Here is a 21,580-nt window from a genome sequence, read left to right on the forward strand (position 1 = left end):
AATTCGATTTTAGCTACTTTTTTGATAATATATTTTGTGAGTTTTTGGTCTAAATTATGATCCTTGTCAAGATTTACAAAAGACATTCTTGGTTAAAAGATATTCTTTTTGCTATATTGCTGGGTTTAAGATAAGATTTTGAATTAGCACACATTTTCTGCTGAATATCAAGGAATACAGCTTATATTTAATTAGTATATATTAATAATGTCACAGTTAGTTTTATGCTGGTGCCTCTATTCTCTGAAAGCTGAATTGACTACACTTACCTAAACAGATAAACCTACTAGACTCCTGGGTGTATTAGAGGCCTCCATTTTCAATGTGTATTTTTCCACCTTGCCCGGGAATATATGTGCAGCTTGAGGGTTTGACTTGGTGAAACATTTTAATTCTACCATAGAATCATACCGAGAGGGAGATAATTTATTCTTATCTAGAACAGTGTATTAGTTATATCAAGTTATCTGCCTTTCACATTCTAATCTCTGAGACGTGTTTATATTATTTTAATATCTTCCTTCCCACTAGAGGACAGGGGCATTTCTCCAGGGAAATGAGGTATTTTTCTCAATGGGATATGGAAAGGGACATGCCTTGTTAGACACCAGACACCCAAGAGAGTGAACCTTTGTGGAAATTTCTGAATCCACTGCCCTATTTATTCTTTAAGAGATAATTAACAGCCCAAATCAGTCTAAAAATTATATCTACTTGTACCCTGTCTTCTTCCCCCGTTTACATCTCTACAACATAATGACTAAAAGGGAGTATTAGTTTTTTAGGGCTGCCGTAATGCAGTACCACAAACTGACTGGCCTAAAACAGCAGAAATTTATTCCCATGCAGTCTGGAGCTGAGAAGTCTGAAATCGAGGTGTAGGTAGGGCCATGCTCCCTCCAAAGCCTCTGGAGTAGGATCCTCCCTTGCCTGTTCCAGCTTCTGATAGTCCCAGATGTTCCTTGGCTTGTGGCAGCATAACTCCAATTTTTTCACATGGCCCTTTGTATCTCTGTGCCCAAAATTTCCTCGTATTACTTATTTTGTTAATTAAAACAATTTTTTTTTAGAGACAAGGTCTTGTTCACTTTGTTGCCTAGGCTGGAGTGCAGTGGCACAGTCATAGTTCACTGCAGCCTTGAACTCCCAGGCTCATGTAATTCTCCTGCCTTAGCTTCCCAAGTAGCTGGGGATACAGGCACACACCACCATGCCTGGGTAATTTTTCGTAGAGATGGGGTCTTGCTGTGTTGCCCAGGCTGATCTCAAACTCTTGGCCTCAAGTGATCCTCCCACCTTGGCGTCCCAAACTTCTGGGATTATAGGCGTGAGCCACTGTACTTGGCTTCCTTATTTTATAAGGATACTAGTCATTGGATTAGAGCCCATCCTAATGACCTATCTTAACCTGATTACATATTCCAATATCCTATTTCCATATAAGGTCACACTCACAGGTACTGCTGGTTAGGACTTAAACATATCATTTTTTGGGGACACAGTTCAACACACAACAGAGGATCTGCTTCTGATGAGTTTGCCAGCTGGCTCTGAAGGCACATATGCTCTGTCTCTGGAACACCTACCTGAGTGATGTGAATTGGTAGAGGGGAAGAAGTTTTGGTGTGTTTTACATTTCTTAGTCACTGAAGAAAGCCTCCTTCTGTAAGTGCATGCCACCATGTGCGTATTTCAGTAAGTCTTTTGTCAGCAAAAATGCAGTTTGATTTTGAAGGGATAATGGTTTATTTTTTCACATTGCCTGATACATTTTACTTTTATGTATGATTTTTTTTTAGGGAATAGATGTTTTCAGAATGATAAAAAATGCATTATACTCATCTCAGGCATAGCTCTGCTAGGGCTGTATTCAGCATCTTTGAAATACAAATATGACAAGAATAGTCTAATTTTTTATTCAAAATAGGATAATGGCAGATTTTATATACATATTTATCTATTTATAACTGCATAAACTAATTTTTGAACATGATCTCTATATAGATTGATTTTTTTCTCTTTTTGAATATTGATGTCTTCATCTGCTCCAAAGACCAACTCAAAATTTCTAATTACTCTTGAAAACATACTTAGTATTTTTTATTTGAGTTAGGTGTGTTTAAAATATTTTAATACTAATATTTCTTACTTACTTAAAGAAGTTCCACTTTCTGTATATTAGAAATCCAACTGAGGATATCTATTTACTCTGAATAAATAAAGCTTATTGGCCAGGCGCGGTGGCTCACGCCTGTAATCCTAGCACTCTGGGAGGCCGAGGCGGGTGGATTGCTCAAGGTCATGAGTTCGAGACCAGCCTGAGCAAGCGCGAGACCTCATCTCTACTAAAAATAGAAAGAAATTATCTGGCCAACTAAAAATATATATATAAAAAAAAAATAGCCGAGCATGGTGGCACATGCCTGTAGTCCCAGCTACTCGGGAGGCTGAGGCAGAAGGATTGCTTGAGCCCAGGAGTTTGAGGTTGCTGTGAGCTAGGCTGACACCACGGCACTCACTCTAGCCTGGGCAACAAAGTGAGACCCTGTCTCAAAACAAACAAACAAACAAACAAAAACAAACAAACAAACAAAACCTTATTTTATTCTTTTGTATCCCCCCATGGAAGATGTACTGTAAAGTTGTGACAATAATACTGTAGAATGGAAGGTTATTGCCTTAACAATTCAATATTGAGAAAAATCTATATATTCAAGTACTAGGTTTCTAAGAAAGTGTGGGAGATAGGAGTACAAGAACAGAGATTTCTCAGTCCTTGTGATTAAGTCTTTGGCAATCCTCTCTCCCAACCCTGGCACCTTCTCCCTTAATATTTAGAAGTCAGTATCTTGGCCTTCCAGGTAGTGGGACATGGAAAACCATTGACTGCTCACCACGGTGCTGAGCAGACAGAGACAGGAAAATGGTGAATTTGCTCTGATGGTCCTAGGATGACTCTGGGTTAGCTTCTTGCTCTTCTGCAAGAGAAAAAGAAATGCCAGTGTCCCTGACCTGGAGAACTTGAATTCTTGACCTGACTGGTCCTATTTAGATCTTTGTATGGGCACAAGTGTTGAGTGTTGAGGCTATATAATCCCATGTCATTGTCCCAAACAATCCCCATTTCCTCATCTGTTTCAAAAGGCCCATTTATTGCAGGGTTTATGGAACAAACTCATAGTAATTGTCTTGCTGGAGAATTATCACTTTTAACACACAAAGAGATTTTTAATTCTTGGTATCTGACGGGGAAGCCATGTTTAACTTTTTTTTTAAAATTTGAGAATATTATGGGGGTACAAACATTTTGGTTACATGAATTACATTTGTACAGTTTGAGTCAAAGTTATAAGTGTGTCCATCATCCATATAGTGTGCATTGTACCCGTTATGTATGATTTCACCCACCCCCTCTTCCTCCATCCCCCTGCTTGATTTCCATTGAATTTCCATTGAATCAGCACATGAGTGTTGATCTATAAGTTTCAATTTAGTAGTGAGTACATTTGGTTTTTGTTCTTCTATTCTTGTGATACTTCACTTAAAAGGATGGTCTCTGGTTCCATCCAGGTTGTTACAAAAGGTATTTGTTCACCATTTTTTTTTTATGGCTGAGTAATACTCCGTGGTATACATATACCACATTTTATTGATCCATTCATATATTGATGGGCACTTGGGTTGTTTCCACATCTTTGCAATTGTGAATTGTGCTGCTATAAACATTAAAGTGCAAGTGTCTTTTTTATAAAATGTCTTTTTTTCCTTGAGTAAATACCCAGTAGTGGGATTGCTAGATCAAATGGTAGGTCTAGTTTTAGTTCTTTGAGGTATATCCATACTACTTACCGTAGACGTTGTACTAGTTTGCAGTCCCACCAACGGTATATAAGTGTTCTTATCTCTCCATATCCACACCAGCCTCTGTTGTTTTGGGACTTTTTGATAAAAGCCATTCTCACTAGAGTTAGGTGATATCTCATTGTGGTTTTGATTTGCATTTCCCTGATGATTAGAGATATGTTGAACATTTTTCATATGCTTCTTGGCCATTAGTCTATCTTCTTTTGAAAAGCTTCTGTTCATATCTTTTGCCCACTTTTTAATGGGGTTTTTGATGTTTTCTTGCTGACTCACTTGAGTTCATTGTAGATTCTGGATATTAGCCCTTTATTGATTTTTTAAAATATAAGGTCAAATATATCCTTTAACATCAGTTTTTTATTTTCTGAAAAAATTTTTTTTGCTTTTCTAAGATCATTTTGGCTGTCTTTATATTTAGGTTTTAAAAGATTACATTTTCGACATCTTTTTCCAGACAGGCAGCATGCATAGGGCAGAAATCTGTCATTATTCTGTCACTCGTTGTTTAATTTATTTCACTGGCATCATTTTCCTGCCTTCTCGTGTGCACCATGTGTGCATGCATGTGCATGTGTATTTAATCTCATAGATGTTTTTGGCAGTCCTCAGAGAGCACTTCCAGTATTTATTGATATATGCTGTGTGTCTTAATTTCCTCTTTTGAAGAGAGAGTAGTGTTATCTCTCCTTCCTTATCTGGAGTTCTTGGTTCTGTCTCTTCTAAGGGATTCTCTCTACTGATAGGAATTTCAGGAGAAAGTCACATTTGAAAAGTATTCCTTCATTCAGGTGACAGTGTGGTGGCTTCATAGTTGGTACTGATGTCCGTATGTTTTGTCTCCTTTTATTGGTGAATCAGAAACAGATTGAGAAATATATTCTTTAAGTGGCATTAGGGAGATGTTTCCAACATATTTTTCTTTAAAACTCCACTGAGGATATTTAAGAGCTCATGTAATCTTTACGGGAGAAGTATTTGCTCTTCACTTGCACTTTAATTCACAAAATCAATTATTTTTTCCTTCCCAATAATTACTCATTTTCAGAATATTTTCCTGTTATTTTCTCAGTTCTCACAGCTGAGTTTTCAGCTCAGAAGACACCTATGATGTAAAGGTGAGAAAGTATTCAAAAATCCCATCAGGAGGCCATATTTGTAAAACCAGGTTTATGTGATTTATGTTTGGTTGCTGCTATGTGGTATATACAATGTTAAAGATCAAGTACAGTGTAATAAACCTGAACTGTCTCCTGCTACTTGTGATACTGTAGTGTGAGGTTACAAATGTTCACTCTGTGTTAAGAATGGGCACAAATTTTGGCTTTTGTTCTGGGAAATGCTTTGGATTCGGATTTAATTTTGCCTCAGTGACAGAGCCACTTTAATGATATACAAGTGGGGAAGATGTGGAAAGAGTATTGGATGGAGTATGCCCTTCATTTGATTTTAATGATGAATTAAATGCTAGCTTCCCCCGGCCCCCCCAGATGCCTATCCAGGAAGAAACAATGCAGATTAAATTAAAAAAATAATAATTTTATAACTCTGTTAACAGGAGTGCCAAATATATTAGGGAAGGATGAGATTTTTTTTTCCCTATTTTCATCTTTGCATCATTTTCAAGTGTTTAAGTGACAGATTATGAAACAGAATTGCTGGTAATTTCAGTTGTTGATTGCTTTGTATGGTAAGTTATTTTATTGTTTTGGCCTGGAATCATAGAACTTTTTTTGCCATTTATAACAGAGCTCTCTTCTTAAGTACCTATATGCTCTGTAAGGTAGTACAGTCAATTAGTACTCAGAATGGTTATCACATGTGTGCGAGTAATTCTTACATAGACAGTGGTATTTCAGAAATATTTAAAATTAATATTGTGATGTATTGCCATAAAGCTGTGCTCACAAATTCTGCTGTTGAAGAAAGAGAATAACTGGCATTTACTCGAATTTTCTGGTATGCCTTCTTACCATGGGGAATTCATTTTTTGGTATAATCATAGCTAAGTAAACATTGTTGTAGAGTTGATTCGCCCCATCTGGTTTTTGTGCGTTTGTTGCCCAGCCCAGCACTACTCAGTAAGCTCACCTCTGACACTCAAAAAATTATACATAATGGCTCATGGTAATGAAAGGATTTTGCTTGGTACATATTCAGTGATTTTATTTATTCATTCATTTATGTGTGCATTTAACAAGTATTTGTTTGTTGACTCAGATAATAGTAAGCAAAATTGGGGGTGAATCTTGCTCTTAGAGGAGCACAAGTTTTAGCAGAAAAGGCAAGATGTGCAAGGCAGAAGGTGGAAAGTATCACCAAAAAAAATTACAAAAAAAGGACTCTCAGTGTCAGGAGAGAGATCTTAGCTCCAGCTTAGACAAACACTGAATTGATGTATATGCTTGTATGTCGTGTGTATATGTATGTGTGTATGTGTGTGGAGATTTGTATATATATGTATAGTAACATGGTGCATAATGATATTTTGGTCAACAATGGACTGCATGTACAACAGTGGTACCGTAAGATTATAATACCATCCTTTTGCTGTACCTTTTCTATGTTTAGATATACAAATACTTACCACTGTGTTACAGTTGCCTGCTGTATTCAGTATAGTAACGTGCTGTATAGGTTTGTAGCCTAGGAGCAATAGACTATGCTATAGAGCCTAGGTGTGTAGGAGGCTGTACCATCTAGGTTTGTGTAAGTGCACTCTGTGATGTTCACACAATGACAAAATCGCCTAACCACACATTTCTCAGAACGTCTTTCCATTGTTAAATGATGCCTGACTGTATATTTATCATTTTATTGACAGTTATAGAATGATGAGTGGTGACAAATACAAAAATATGGAAAAAATTCTAAAAGTTAGTGAATAGATACCAGATACATCATACTAGCAATAAATTATTTTATAGATGTATAATCAAGCATTAGCTTATTGGTTGTATGAATTATTCCTTAAGAATAGCTTTAATAACAGAAGCAACCACTTTTCAAGGTAGAAGACCTTGAAACCCAGTACCCAGTACCCAGCCTCAGGCTAATAAATATCTGGTTTATAAAAACTATTCTCCCTCTCTCTCTCCCTCCCTCTTTTTCTCTCTCTTTTAACTTCTCTGAAGCTCAAAGAAGAACCATGTCTCTCTTGAGGGGCATGTTCAGATCCCAGGCAAAAGGATTTGTTCTGAATGGTTAATCTGGGCTCATACTCCAGGGCTGTGAATCCCTGTGGGGACTGGCCCAAGCAAGGCTTTCCATAGGTGGTAGTTTTTGTGCAGTTATTGAAGCAAACGTAGCTTGGAACTATATAATGGGCTGTGGAGATTTGAAAGGAATTTTAAATGTTTGGAGAAAATCAACATAATTTTAAAGGCATGATGCTTCACTATGAGGACAGACATATATAAGTATTCTTTTACTGGTGTAAATATGAGAGTTTTATTGGATTGGAGGACAAGCAATTACAAACCTAAAAAATGTATAAAATAATGTAAAGATAGTGCCAACATTTTATCAGCCTGCATTCATAACCATGACATTGTTTTGGCATCAGACTACCTCCTAACACTTAACTGCATACGTATCCCTGAAGGAAAAGATTAGAATAAACATGTAATGCATCAATTTAAATGGCCTTACAAGATTTAAAAAAATTATTGCACTTGGAATCATTAAATTTGTCCTGAAAGATTGACATTGATTCTGCCTCCATTTACTGATGGCTTTTCTTCTCCAGCCATTCTGTATCCTTTTACATCATTTGATATCTCCAGACAAAATATTTTATGGACATTTCTTCTTCTATTAAAACAGCATAAATAGTCCCCAAGGTTTTATTTTAGCATGAGAAGGTGATTCTCCAGGTAGGCAGGGGCCTCACATTGCTCCCGCTGGATTTTTTCAAGGTGAAAACCCTCTCACTTGTTTCAACTGAAACTAGTAGAAATTTTAAAAATACTTGGCTCAAACCTAAGAGGACACAAATACACTAAGAAAGCAAGTAAACAAACAAAAAACAAAAACAAAATAAAACAAAACCATAAAATGAATTAGGCTTACAAGGTACAAATTTCTTTCTGATCTTACCTTAGTTAACAAGCTCCCAGGTCTCCTGGGCCCTGACCCATTCTGTGCTCTGTCTGAGAAGGTGTTTTATATTCTATTCCCAAAGCACTGGAACAATTTTTCAGGCATTTTGCTAGGCTTTCTGGCATCAGGGCTCTTGGCTTGTTTTCTCTACAGAGGGTAAGTTCTTATTTTTCTCCTCCCCATTCTTGTCCCCATATAGAAGAGCCAAGACCAAGATGTTAATTTCTCCTAGGGCCCACTAGTGAATGCCCCTGCCCCCATACATACTGTTTGTCCTCTTTACAGGTTGAGGGACACACCTTCAGTCCCTAGGCAGTTGACAGTCAGATGACTGTCATGATTAACACCATGTACATGCCACCCTTCAGAGGAATTCCCATCCTTCTTAAAGGGGTGATTCATTTCTAGGCAGTATAACACTATTCTCACTACACAAGAAATACAGCTGTATGAAAATAGGCTCATTCTGTCTCATTCTATAGCAAATAATACTCAGAGCTGTGTTGCCCCATAAACAGGGCTATGAAGTTAATTAAAATTAAGTGGACAGGAAGGAGAAACAGAAACAGTTCAGTTCTGTTCAGTTCAGTGGCGAATACGTTGGTCTGTTCACTTTGTAATAATTTATTAAGCTATACACTTACAGTTTGTCAACTTTTTTATTTGCATGTTCTACATCAATAAAAAAGTTAAAAACAGGGAAATGTTCTCTGAGGTACATTGTAATGAAATTGAAGAATAATGATGAGAAAGAGAAAAATCTTAATAACCAGATTTAAAGGAACAAATCCAGGGGAAAAAGACAGATTACCTACAAAGGAACAATATTTAGATATAGCAGACTTCACAGCAGCAATAATGGAAATGGAAACCAGAAGACAGGAGAATAACGTCTTCATAGTGCTAAGAGAAGTTAACTGATAACCTAGAATTATGTGCCCATACTTTTTAAGAACAAAGACAAAATTACTAACAACCGATTTTAGAAAAGGAACTTCTGAAGGCTGCATTTATAGAAGAAGAAAAATAATTCTAGAAGGAAAGGCTGAGATGCAAGAAGAAAGAGTGAGCAAATAAATTGATGAACATGTACATAAATCATAAATACTTTGTATAAAATATAATTTTTAATTTATGGAGTTATTAAAGGACAGAACTAAAATAGTGGACAGCAATAGGGTATAAATTAATTAGGAAGGTATTATAAAGATTAAAGTTTTCTAAATCCCTTTTTAATGAGTGGGAAGATAGTGATTTAGTCTTTGTTTTGTTAAATATTCATGGTACAATTTTAAGAGTAACAGCTGAAAAAAGAAATGCAGCAGAATGTATAATTTATAAACCAGTAGTGGGGGAAAACAGAATAAGAAAAAAGTTTAAGCAGTTTTTAAAAAAAACCAAGAAAGGAGAAAAATTAAGCACAGAAAAAGTGGAACAGATAAAGGAATAAACAAATATATTAATAAGGACAATAAATACAAGTGGGCTAATTATGATATTAGCTAGAGGCTTCTTGTCAACACCCTTTATCAGTGATATAGACCGAATTGTGTACCCTCAAAATTCATGTTGAAGACCTAACCACCAGTGTGATTTTATTTGGAGATAGGCCCTTTAAGGCGGTAATTAAGGTTAAATGAAGTCATAAGAATGGGTCTAATCCAATAGTACTAGTGTCCTTAGTAAAAGAAGAAGAGACACTAAAAAGTTCTCTTTGTGAGAGAGGAAAGGTAATGTAGGGACATAGCGAGAAGGTGGCCTTCTGTCTACAAGCCAGGAAGAGAGGCCTCACCGGAAACCCACCTGGCTGGCATCTTGGTCTTGGACTTCTAGCCTCCAGAACTGTGAGAAAATAAATTTCTGTGGTTTAAGCCATCAACTCTGTCATATTTTGTTATGGTAGCCCAAGCTAACTAATTTAATCAAGTGGTCCTTTTTTTAGTTTGCTGAAAGTTTTTCTTTTTGTTTGATTTTGGACATATATGGGTGTTGGATTTTATCAGATGCTTTTTGTACCTATTAAGATATTTCTGTACCTATTAAGATGATGATATGATTTTCTTTTTTAGTCTGTTAATATATTAATTACACTGATTGGTTTTTGAATGCTAAAACAGCTTTGTATTCCTGGGATAAGCCCAACTGGTCATGATATATTATCCTTTTTATGTATGGAACTTGATTTGCTAAAATTTTCAAGCAAAATGAAATTTAAGACAAAAGCATTAATGGTTGTATATAAAATATTGTACTCAACTATTAGAGAATACATGTTATCTTTGATCACATGTGAAATATTTACAAAAAGTGGCCATTTACTAGTCCATAAAAAAAATCTTGACCAGTTCTTTTTTTTTGAGACAGAGTCTTACTCTGTTGCCCCAGGTAGAGTGCAGTGGCGTCATCATAGCTCACTGCAACCTCAAACTCCTGGGCTCAAGTGATCCTCCTGCCTCAGCCTCCTAAGTAGCTGGGACTACAGGTGCATGTCATGACATGACACCTGGATAATTTTCCTATTTTTCTAGCGAGGGTCTTTGCTCTTGCTCAGGCTGGTCTCGAACTCCTGAGCACAAGCGATCCTCCTGCCTTGGCCTCTCAGAGTGCTAGGATTACAGGTGTGAGCCACCATGCCTGGCCTGAAATCTTGACCAATTCTGAAGAATTGATATCATGCAGGCCACATGCTCCGATGACTGTGCAATTAGATTAGAAATTAATAATAAAAAAGATAAATTGTTTCATACTTCTGAAAATTAAAAAAACTTCTAATTAAGTTGTGGATCAAAGAAGAAATCATCATAGAAATAAAAATATTTAGAACTGACTTATAGTGAAAATGTTATATCAAACTTGAGGTATGACAATAGAGAGATATCTAAAGGGAAATTTTTAGCCTTTAAAAATCTTCTATTATAAGCTGGTGACTATAGTTAATAACAATATATTGTTTTCTCGATAAATGCTAAGGGAGCAGATGCTAAGGGTTCTCATTATAAAATGATAACTATAAGAGGTAATGCATATATTAATTAGCTAGATTTAGTCATTCCCCAATGTATATATACCTCAAAACATCATGTTGTACACAATGAACTCATGCGTTTTTATCTGTCAATTAAAAAATAAAAATAAAAAGCTTTTATTGGAAAAGAAGAAAGACTGAAGATTAATGAACTTAAGCTATAAAAACAAAACAGAAGAAACTCAAAGAAAATAGAAAGAATGGAGTAATAAAAATAAGATTTCATTATTTTATTTTTACATTGCATTAATTTAGAACAACTTGTTGAACTTTGGTAAAATTTATATGGAATGCCAAAGGCCCAAGAAATAAATAGCTAGTGCATTCCTAAAGAAGAAGAAGAAATTGGGGGAGGGTATCTGTTAATACCTTCACAGATATTAAAACTTATAAAGCTCTTACTATATCTTTATGTATTTAGACAACAGGGACAGGGACAGGGACAGGGACAGTCACAAGGGGAGCAGAATAGAGGCATGGAAACAGACACTGCTGTAGACCATCCTTGATATGTGATGGAAATGGCACTGCAGGGTGGTGGGGAAAGAATTTTTTTAAAAAAATAATGGTTCTGGGACAATTGCTCGTCCATATAGAAAAAAACTAAATTGTATTGGATGCTGCATGCTACATAAAAATCAATTCCATATGGTTTAAAAACAGATGTGAAAGCCAAAACTTAAAAATTAGACTAAAGTTATGGAATATTTTTCTGACCTCATAATAAAAATTTTTAAACTATGACACAAAATTGCTAACCTTAAAATATTGATAAATTCAGCTATATTAAAATAAAAAAATTTAATAAAAAGCTATTATAAAGAAAGTGAAAATATAGCTCTGCAACTAGAGATTATATTTGTAATCCATATAACTGGTAAGAGATTGGTGTCCAGGAGAACTCCAAAAAAATCAGTAGGAAAATGATGGCCAACCCAATAGGAAAGATGAACAAAAGACATGAGTAGGCATCTCACAGAGATACACAAGTATATGAAAAGATACACAACCTCCTTAGTGATCAGAGGAGTGCAAATTACATCTGGAATGACGTTATTTTATATATACTGGATTGAAAACAAATTAATGTTTGACAATGCCAAAGGTTGATGAAGATGTGGAGCTAAGGAAATTTATCTAGACATTACCTAGGATGTTGAACACTTGTATTCCTTTTGACCCAGCAGTTCCACTTTTAGAAATTCACCCTAGAGAAACCCTTGAGCAGGTATACTTGACATCATAGATAAGAGTCTTCAGGCCGGGCACAGTGACTCATACCTGTAATCCCAGCACTTTGAGAGGCCGAGGCAGGAGGATCACTTGAGGTCAGGAGCTTAAGACTAGCCTGGGCAACACAGTGAGACCCCATCTCTAAAAAAAAGAGAAACAAGCTCTCTCTTTGCCCTTCCTTTTGCTTGCCCTGCTGAGACAATGGGTCCAGTTGTCATCTGTGGCATATGTGTCAATGTCTGTAAACCTATATCTTGCTCTTGCCGTATAATCCTATCTTTCTCTCCTCAAATAAACGTCATTTAGCTGGGTATGATGGTGCACGCCTGTAGTCCCAGCTACTCAGGAGGCTGAGGTGGGAGGATCACTTGAGCCTAGGAACCTGAGGCTCTACTGTGCTATGATCATATTTGTGAAAAGCCACTACACTCCAACCTAGGTGACATAGTGAGATCCTGTTTAAAAAAAAAAAAGAATGTTCAAGCATCACTATTCCTAACAGCACACACACACAATTAGCGAAAAGTAAATACTGCAAATGTTCCTAGGCATAGGGAAAAATAGATAAATTGTGACATGTAAGTATAATGGATACCATACATCAGTGAAAATTAATAAACTAGTGTTTTGTAAAAGATGGGTGAAACTTAAAACTATAATTTTGAATGGCAAGACAGTCCCCAAATATGACTTCCAGTAATTTTGTATGGCATTCAGGAAAAGGAGGTTAAGATAAAAGTGTAATAGGCAGTTAGATGCAGCAGTATTAATAACATTTTAGTTCTTAAGTTGAATGATGAGTTCTCTGCAGTTCATTTTATTATGAAGCTTAATGACATAAATATGGTGTATATGTGTATATATTTATACACACATTCATATATATTTTTTCACATATACCTAATATTACATGATAAAAATTTAAAAGCACTTGGAAGGAATATTTCAGACTTTAGAAATGTAATGAAATTCTATAAATTCCAAGTCAACTTAACGTTGTAAGTTGCTGGCTTTTGTGGTAATGTCAGAAGATTCCTTAGCACCTTCTGATCCTGGAGAGCCATCTGCTGGAGAATCCCTTCACATTCTCAAGACAAGTTTAATTTTTTTCTTTTCTGGCTGTTAAGTTTTGCACCCGTATTTGATGCCCAAATTAAAAAAATAAATCTGGAAATAGAAGCAAGGCCATCCCTAGGGCTTCAGTCACTCTTTATGTGTGGGAACCATTTTGCTACAGTGGCTTTTGATTATTATTGGCATAGGAGTTCCCAGGAAAACATACGCCAACAGACGTTTCTTCTCTGAGAAAGATGTTACCGGGCTGTGTCAGAGCCATTCCCTTCAGAGGATCATGGGAGAAAAACTAATAGGTGCTCTGGCTATGCCTGGGGAATCTACCTTGTTTCTTTTCACATGTGATAATTTGTTTGCCTTAGATTTGATTTTAAATTTAGTAAGGGGAAGAAAAGGCCACTGAAAGAGAGATTTGATGTGTAAAACTAATGAATAAATAGGCAAAAGATGGAGATTCAAATTAACCATTGCTGTTCCCAAAAGTCAGAAGGTACAGACAGGTGAGATGCTATTCTTCTTGTGAGTCCAGGATAGACAGGATACGTTGGGAAAGAGTGTTACTGCTCTGGGTCTTCCTACTCTTACTGTTGCGATGACACATTCTCAACCAAGAGTTTTTTCCCCCTTTGATGCGTTAGTAACAGCCTGGAAGTGCTAGATAATTATCTTCTGGAGATCGAAAAATGTCTAAGCTGCGATAAAAATGCGGTTAGAGACACTGAGCACCTTTGGAGGGAGCTGCCTTTTAAACAGCAAATGGACTTTGTAGCAGAGTCGAATTACTCAGACCAGGGTCATAGGGCAAAATTTCTCCCACATCTTCCATTGCATTTGTTGGGAGTTAGCTGATGACGCTGGCCTTGGACAAAATGAAAATTCTTGGTTTTGGGACCTTTAGGCAGAAACATTTGCAATGAGTAAAGAAAACAGGCCTGACCTAGAGAGGCAAAAATTTTGGGCTTGAACAAACTCATTTTTAGGTTCTGCTATGATAGCTGAACGTCCAAGGTAGTTATTTCACCAGCTAAGTAGCATGCAAGTGAAACAAAGCTTGTAAAACTTGCTCCCTGTTTAGCCAACAATGTAAGTTTGGAGGATAATGCCCGCAAAGCATTTTGTGTTCCTCAGAAGAAAAGCCCCATGTAAGTATGAAGTATTGTTGTGGGGTATAGCAGCCGCTAAGAGATTCTGTCAGAGAGCGACCAGACAGATGAAATGGGCTTAGAGTACTGTCTAGACACATTTTTTTTCTCCCTGCCACTTGCAAAAGGACATCTCTCTATTTGAGTGGTAGACCTACTACTTAATATTACTAAGCCTCTCTTTGCCATGTGGCACTGTTATCTGACATTTCTGTTGAATGTTTTACAGTTTTATTTTCAACTGTTTCAGTGCACCTGAAGCATAAGAATCAGAAGCTGAACCACATCTTAGTGCCTGTTGCATGCTGAGCTGTGCTCTCCGAATACCTAAGTTAGGTTATTGGGTGACACCTCGGTCAGGTTCATCCTTATTGTTAGGTGTCAGAATTCTTGACGGTGGACATGCTAGCAAGAGTATCAGATTAATCCCAACTGACTTGATCTTGGTAAGGATTCTGTGGAAAAATCTGTTAGCTCCATGGCAAGGAACCTCAGTCAATGCCTGACTGTACATCCTGAATTCAGTGGGACACAGCTTTGAAGGAGATGCTGGTTCGACAGGAGTGAAAAGGGAGTTTTCCGCAGCATATATCATGTGCCTGGGAGTGGGAACAGTGTGCAGTTTGTTGGGAGGATTTTGCCTGTCAAGAGAGATAGCTACTCAGAAACCATCATTCCTGTCCCTTTGACTGCTGCTAGTGTCACTGTTATTGTTGATGTGATCAGTGCCAAGCCTACCTGGGGAAAGGAGGTGTCGGTTATGAAGATGAACCTTCCATTCTGGGTGACGTGACTAGAAGGACCTTCTCAGGCTGAACTCTCTGAACCTTCCCTTCCTGGGTTGCTGTATGTGTTTTTTTAAAGAGAGATTCTCAGGACAAATACAACTTCAAGTCCTTGAGCATTGTCACTGGATATTGATACAGGGGTGTATCTGTTACATATGGTAAAGCAAGAGCAATTGTTTCATTTTAGAGGTCCATTTTTTTCTCTGTGCCATCTTTATGTGGAATTATTGTGTGTGTGTGTTTGTGTGTGTGTGTGTTTTAACTTGACCCACTTGCTTATTTGGAGTTCAGAGAAATGAAAATTAACTTTGGGGTTTATTGAAATAATATTGCAAAATTCAGAAAGCATTACCTTAAAATTTTTAAATATAACCTGGTAGTGTTATTTGAACAAGTTCTTTAATCTTAATTTTTTGGACCGAGGATACTGTTATTGGTTTTGGCACAGTTTTATTTGCTGAACGTTACGGCATGCTGTTGCCCTTTGTGTCCAGAGGTGTTCATGATGTCATTATTTCTCTTGGGTGTAACTATTAGTAGTTGAAAGATTGGCTGAAATACAGATGACTTTCTCTCCAGATTTTAAGACTAGAAGATCAATGCACAGAACTCTGATTTGTTTTACACCTGTTGGTCTTACATGTTGCCTTTGCGGTTGCAAGATTATTCAGAGGAATGTCTTAGTAATTATTTATTAAATGTTACTCTGTGTTTCTGTAGAGCTGGGTTAAAAAGAAACTGCATCTGTTTCATTGTTTATGCGTCTATTCACCCATCCATTTGTTCATCAAATACATATTGAGCACAGTTGATTTTCAAGCACTGTGCTAGTCACTGGAGATGTAACAGAGGACAAGACTACTTCCTTTATTCAATATTTTTCTACCTTTCTAGGTCAAGCTGCTATGAAATATATTATTTTGCTAATACTAGAAAAGGTGATGATATCTTTTTTGTTACTGATCTGTAATAGTAGTCATTGGTCCACTGGTAATTGCAGCAGAGTAGAGGGGACATACGACTAAAGATGTTTAATGCCTACAAAATGATTGTAGGTTCCTAGAAAAGACCAGTTCTGGCAGAAAAAGATAGTGAGGGAACAAGCCTAGATTAAAAGAGAAATCTCATTCCTATAAGGCCTGACTTCCTCCTGTCTTCTCCACACGGTTACCCAAACTTCTTTTTTCTAAAGCTATCATTTCAGGCTTGCTCTATGATTTTTCAAATATTAAAAGTGACAAATAGTAAATCTTCTACGTTGCTTTGTGCTGAAGGTTGAGGTTGGTAGTACAAAGAGAAGGCTTTCATTTTTCATCCCACATGTAAATCAGGGTCCTTCCTTACTTTCCGGTAGTATAAATTGTGTACTACTCAATAAGATGTTTCCAGAATGAGTACTCCTAGGTTTTATAGTCTGACTCAGAGGAAGATATCTCATGTAGGGCATTTTAGGGCAGAGGGGAGGAGGAGAAGGAAGGCTGTACCATGGTGAGTGAATGTCGGAGAGTTTATGACACATGTCAACCCTAGCAGTGTTCTCAAAATCACATTATAAAGGTAGCAAACTTCTTGTTGGCTCAGGCTACTTAGGTGTAGCCTTCTCTTTGGGACAAAAGGATGGAGTAACATGACTTTTGAGGTCCCTTTCATTCTTTTTTTATAGCTCTATACTTTAAAGAGAAGGGATTGGGCCAGGTGCAGTGGCTCACACCTGTAATCCTAGCACTCTGGGAGGCCGAGGCAGGAGGATTGCTTGAGGTCCGGAGTTTGAGACCAGCCTGAATAAGAGTGAAATTCCATCTCTGGGCAAAAAAAAAGAAAAAAAAAAAAAGAAAGAAAGAAATATTAGCCGGACGTGATGTCACTCTCCTGTAGTCCCAGCTACTTGGGAAGCTAAGACAGGAGGATTGCTTGAGCCCAGGAGTAAACTATGGTGATGTCACTGCACTCTACTACACTCTACCTAGGGCAACAGAGCAAGACTGTGTCTCAAAAAAAAAAAAAAAAAAAAAAAAGGGAGAGATTAACTGAAGATTTTGAGGACAAAGCAGAAGTTGTGCTTGGTGGATGGTAGTGGTCAGAAAGCAGTGATCCTAGAGGATCAGTTTCATATTGTCACAATTATTCTATCAACACAAGCCTCTTAGGTTCATGGGGAGGAAGGGGAACTAAAAGTGATTTTATAATGCTTCAAAAATAAAGAAGTGCTCTTTTTAGCCAATTCTATAGGAAGAAGGTCTGTGAAGTTCTCAAATAGTTTTGTTTTTGTTTTTTTTAATAAAGACCAGAAATTTATTTCCTCTTAGTTTTGGAGGCTGAGAAATCTAAGATCAAAGTGCCAGCATCTGATGAGGGCCTTCTTGCTGCATTCTGCCCTGGCGGAAGCGCGGAAGATAGTGGACCCCCTCCTGCAAGCCCTTTGCACAGTGGCATTAATCCATTCATGAGAGCAAAGCCCTCATGACTTAAACACCTCCATAAAGGGCTCACCTCCCCACACTGCTGCACTGAGGATCAAGTTTCCAATGTATGAATTTTGGAAGATGCATTCAGACCACAGCAGGGAGGATCCTTCCTGCCTCCTCCAGCTTCTGGGGTTCCCTGGCTTGGGGCTGCATCACTCCAGTGTCTGCCTCCATCTGCACACAGCTTTCTTCTCTCCTCTGTGTTTCAAGGCTTCCTCTGCCTCACTCTTATACGGACTCTTGTCATTGGATTTAGGGTCCACCGAGATAATCCAGGATTATTTCATCTATAGATTCTTAATTACATCTGCAAAGATCCCTTTCCCAAATAACGTCTCATTCTCAGGGTCTGGGGGTCAAGATGTGGGCTTATTGTTTTGGGGCCACTGTTCTGCCCACTGCTCTCTCCAAAACACACCTCGAGTCTGTCCACTTCCCTACCTTCCCTGCACTGCCATGGTTGTTTCCTGGACACCTGCCATCGGCCTGCTTGCCTGCTTCCACTTCTGCACCCCATGACCCATTTTCCACACAGCTTGAGGGATCTATTAAACTATGCCCCAAATGACATACGCCTGCTTAAGGCCCTCCAGTGCCTTCTCGTATGTGTGCAGAGCTGGCTCCTGCTGCTGGTTTATAGCTTCGCACACCTGTCAGTGCCTCAGGTGGGCTCCCTGCAACTTGCCGGCCACCAACCCCACCTTGCGCTAGCAGGTCACCAGGTTTCATTTTATTCTCATTATTTATCACAATTTGAAAGTATCCTATTCTCTCTCTCTATCTCTCCATCTATCTGTTCACTCATCTGGTCCTCACTGCTGTTTCCTGTCTGGCTACCTGGTGGGGTAGGCAAAACAAATTGAGATTTTTTTTCTGATTAACATCTCCAAACAAACTTATAAAAAAACCCCAAAACTGAAGAATTTTTGAAGCGTTTATACAAATAAGAAATGACTTGCCATAGCTTCTAATTAGGGATCGACTATTACCTTGTTGAAAGATGAAAGTTTACATTTTCTGGTGATGAACTTCTTTAGATGGAAGATCGTCAGCTGGTCCATTTCCATTTCATTCCCCACAGTTTGCTGCCATTGCATTCCAGACAGATGCTCACCTACTCATCACTCCTTTGATCATCAGTCATTGTCCTCTTCTTGCTTCTCTTCTGATGTCTCTTTGAACTGTCATCTGCTTTGGTTTTGCCATTTGGATGGGAATGTAAGTGTTGTTTTGCAGAACAAGTCTCCCCCTTGGTGTCTCTAGGTACTTCCACGCCCAATTTGTGATAGAATTCCCTCTGTGTTTTCATTTCTGATTCTTGGAGGGCTGGTCCCAATTTGTAAACAATATCTTGCATGGTTCTGCCATGATCAATGTACTGCAGCAGGTGGCTCTGAGAGCACAATCCTACACGAAGGGCAGGTGTCATTCTTTTCCAAATACTTTACCAGGAACCCCCTAGAGAACGTGGCCGGGCACTCTGTCACCGTGGTGGTGTTGATGAGGTCCTAGCTGCACAGGCAGCAGGTGAGGTGGGCGTTAGTGTCCCACGGCTGAATCTTCCTGGTCAACGTCTTTGGCTTCTCCTCTAGATGTCTGTCTGCTTGTCCTTCCTTCTGCCCTGGCCTGGAGGCCTCAGGTTACTACTCTGACTCGGTGATTCCTCCTCACTCCTGGTTCACTCCTGTACCTTCCTTCTGGCTCTTGTTCTTTTTCCATTTTCTAGAACAGAAACGGGCACTTGTGAATGGCAGCTGGGGGTCCCTGCTACGTTGTGAAGCTGTGGACCATGGGTGCCCTTGGGGGCCACGCTGAGAGAGGGATGGGGTGCCACCCCCTCCATATCCCCCCCCCTGCCCCCCACAAAGAGAAGGGGAAAAAAACCTGTCCAGAGTTTAAAACAAAGAAGTGGAAATCCTCAAATAGTTTCTAGGGTCCCTGATAGTTTTCTCCATAATCCAATTACCCCATTCACTTTTTTTCCTCTTGCCAACCTCCCCCTTAACTTCTCCTTAGTTAGAGCCCCTGGTCTGTCTTTATAATTATCCTTCTCACACAGTCCACACCCTGCCTTACCCTGTCTGCGTCCCCCACGTTGCAAAGAGAGCTCTCCTAGTAAAACTGGCTGCTGGTTAAAGCTCTCTGCCTACTCACCTCTCCGCCCATGCACCCAAGCCCCCGAATATGGCTGGAGGGAAACACACAACCATCTTAACAGGTCTCACTTTAAATACATGATGTCACATCTCAAGCGGGCCGTAGGGCCGACTGGCTGTCCTGCCACATTTCCCCCGAAAATTCACTCTCCCACTCTCCAAGATGTCTGTTTCACACTTTCTCCTCTCGCCTCAAACCACCAACATTTCTCTTTTCCTTTCCAGCTTTTTATTTGACTGAGAAAATAAAAGAAATATGAAGATAGCTCTCGCATATTCCCACCATCAAATCTGCCCACTCGCCTGCGCGGGAGCCGGTGTCCCCTGCCTGTCCTCCCGTCGCAGGGGAGGCTGTGTCGAGCCAGCCTGGGCGCTGGAGCCCGCCCTCTCTCAGGAATTGCGAAGAAGCTAACCTTGCGCAGTGTCTGCTGTGTGCCAGGCTTAGTTCTAACTGCCTGGTACAGTAACTGCCGTAATCCTTACAGCAGCCCTGTGAGGGGGGAATGATACCAGTTTTACAGATGAGGAGGCTGAGACCCAGCACAGTCCAGCACCCTGTCCCAAATCACACCGCGGCAGTAAATTCCTGCGGCTCCAGAGTCCACGTGTGCAGCTGCTCTGCCACACCCTGTCTCCCTGGATATTGCTCCAGCAGCTGCTTTTCTCTCCAGCATGGTCAGTTATCCCTCCCCACCAGGTCTCACCCGTCAACGTATGAGCAAGTTCTAGTGTCTCCTATTTTAAGAACCTACCCTTGACCCCATCTCTCTCTCCAACTGTACCTTAATGTCCCTGTTCTCCTTTTCAGCCAAATTTCTGGTAAGATTTTCTATATTTGCTGTATCTTCTTTTCTAATTTTCTTTTGAACCACTCCAACCTGGCTTTTGTCCCTGTCATTCCTTGGAAACAAATTTTGTATAGGTCACCAATGCTCTCTCAGTGTCAAAGCCAGAGAGACACCCTAAGTCTCTCAGACCCTTGGAAGTGCTTCTTTCGTTTGCTTTCCCTGACCCCACACTCTTCTCGGTTCTCCCGCCAGTGGTCGCTCCGCTGTGTCCTTGGCTGGATCGCCCCCTGCTGGCCACCCTCTGAATGGCAGGTTGCCCCGGGTGTGGGCTGGACCATTTGCCTTTCTTCCTGCACTGGATGATCTCAGCTAGTCTCAAGGCCTTAAATATTATTTATAAGTTGATGACTCCAAAATGTTTATCTCCAGCTCTGACCTTTCCTAGACTTCCAACATTTCCATTTGGCCATCACACAGTTACTGTATCTCAAAGAAAACTCTTGATTTCGCTCTTTATCATTTAGTTTCCATTTTCAGTAATGTGGGATCTTCCTCCCACATCTCACATCATCGTTACCAGCAGGGCTCTGTCTTCACATTACACCCCAGACATGGCCACCTCTCTCCTCTTCCCAGACTACACCCTAGTCCAAAGCACCAGCATCTATTCCCTATTTTTTAAATAGCCTTCTAATGAGTCTTCCTGTTTTGTCTCTTGCTCTGATATAGCCTGTTCTCCATCCTGGAGCCAGAGTCATTTTTAAAAATCAGATCTGGCCTCTACCTCATTCCCTATACTCTCTCTGTCCCTCCCTGCCCCCCAGCCCAGTCTTCTTAGCTGTTCTTTGAACACGGCAAGTGCACACCTACCTCAAGGCTTTGCCCTTGCTTTTCCTTCTTTTGGGAATGTTCTTGCTGTAGATATTGACCTAAATTAAACAAGAAGC

General features: G+C 39.2%; 1 protein-coding gene and 1 pseudogene across 2 annotated transcripts in view; one reads left to right on the forward strand and one right to left on the reverse strand.

The window, feature by feature from the left end:
• The window catches only part of ARMH4 (armadillo like helical domain containing 4), a 105,573-nt gene that overhangs the window by 17,999 nt on the left and 65,994 nt on the right, over window positions 1–21,580 (forward strand). The window lies entirely within an intron of this gene.
• On the reverse strand, window positions 18,661–20,971 carry LOC123642931 (annotated as a pseudogene).

The sequence above is a fragment of the Lemur catta genome, chromosome 1 (genome assembly GCF_020740605.2).
Source record: "Lemur catta isolate mLemCat1 chromosome 1, mLemCat1.pri, whole genome shotgun sequence".
Classification (NCBI taxonomy): domain Eukaryota; kingdom Metazoa; phylum Chordata; class Mammalia; order Primates; family Lemuridae; genus Lemur; species Lemur catta.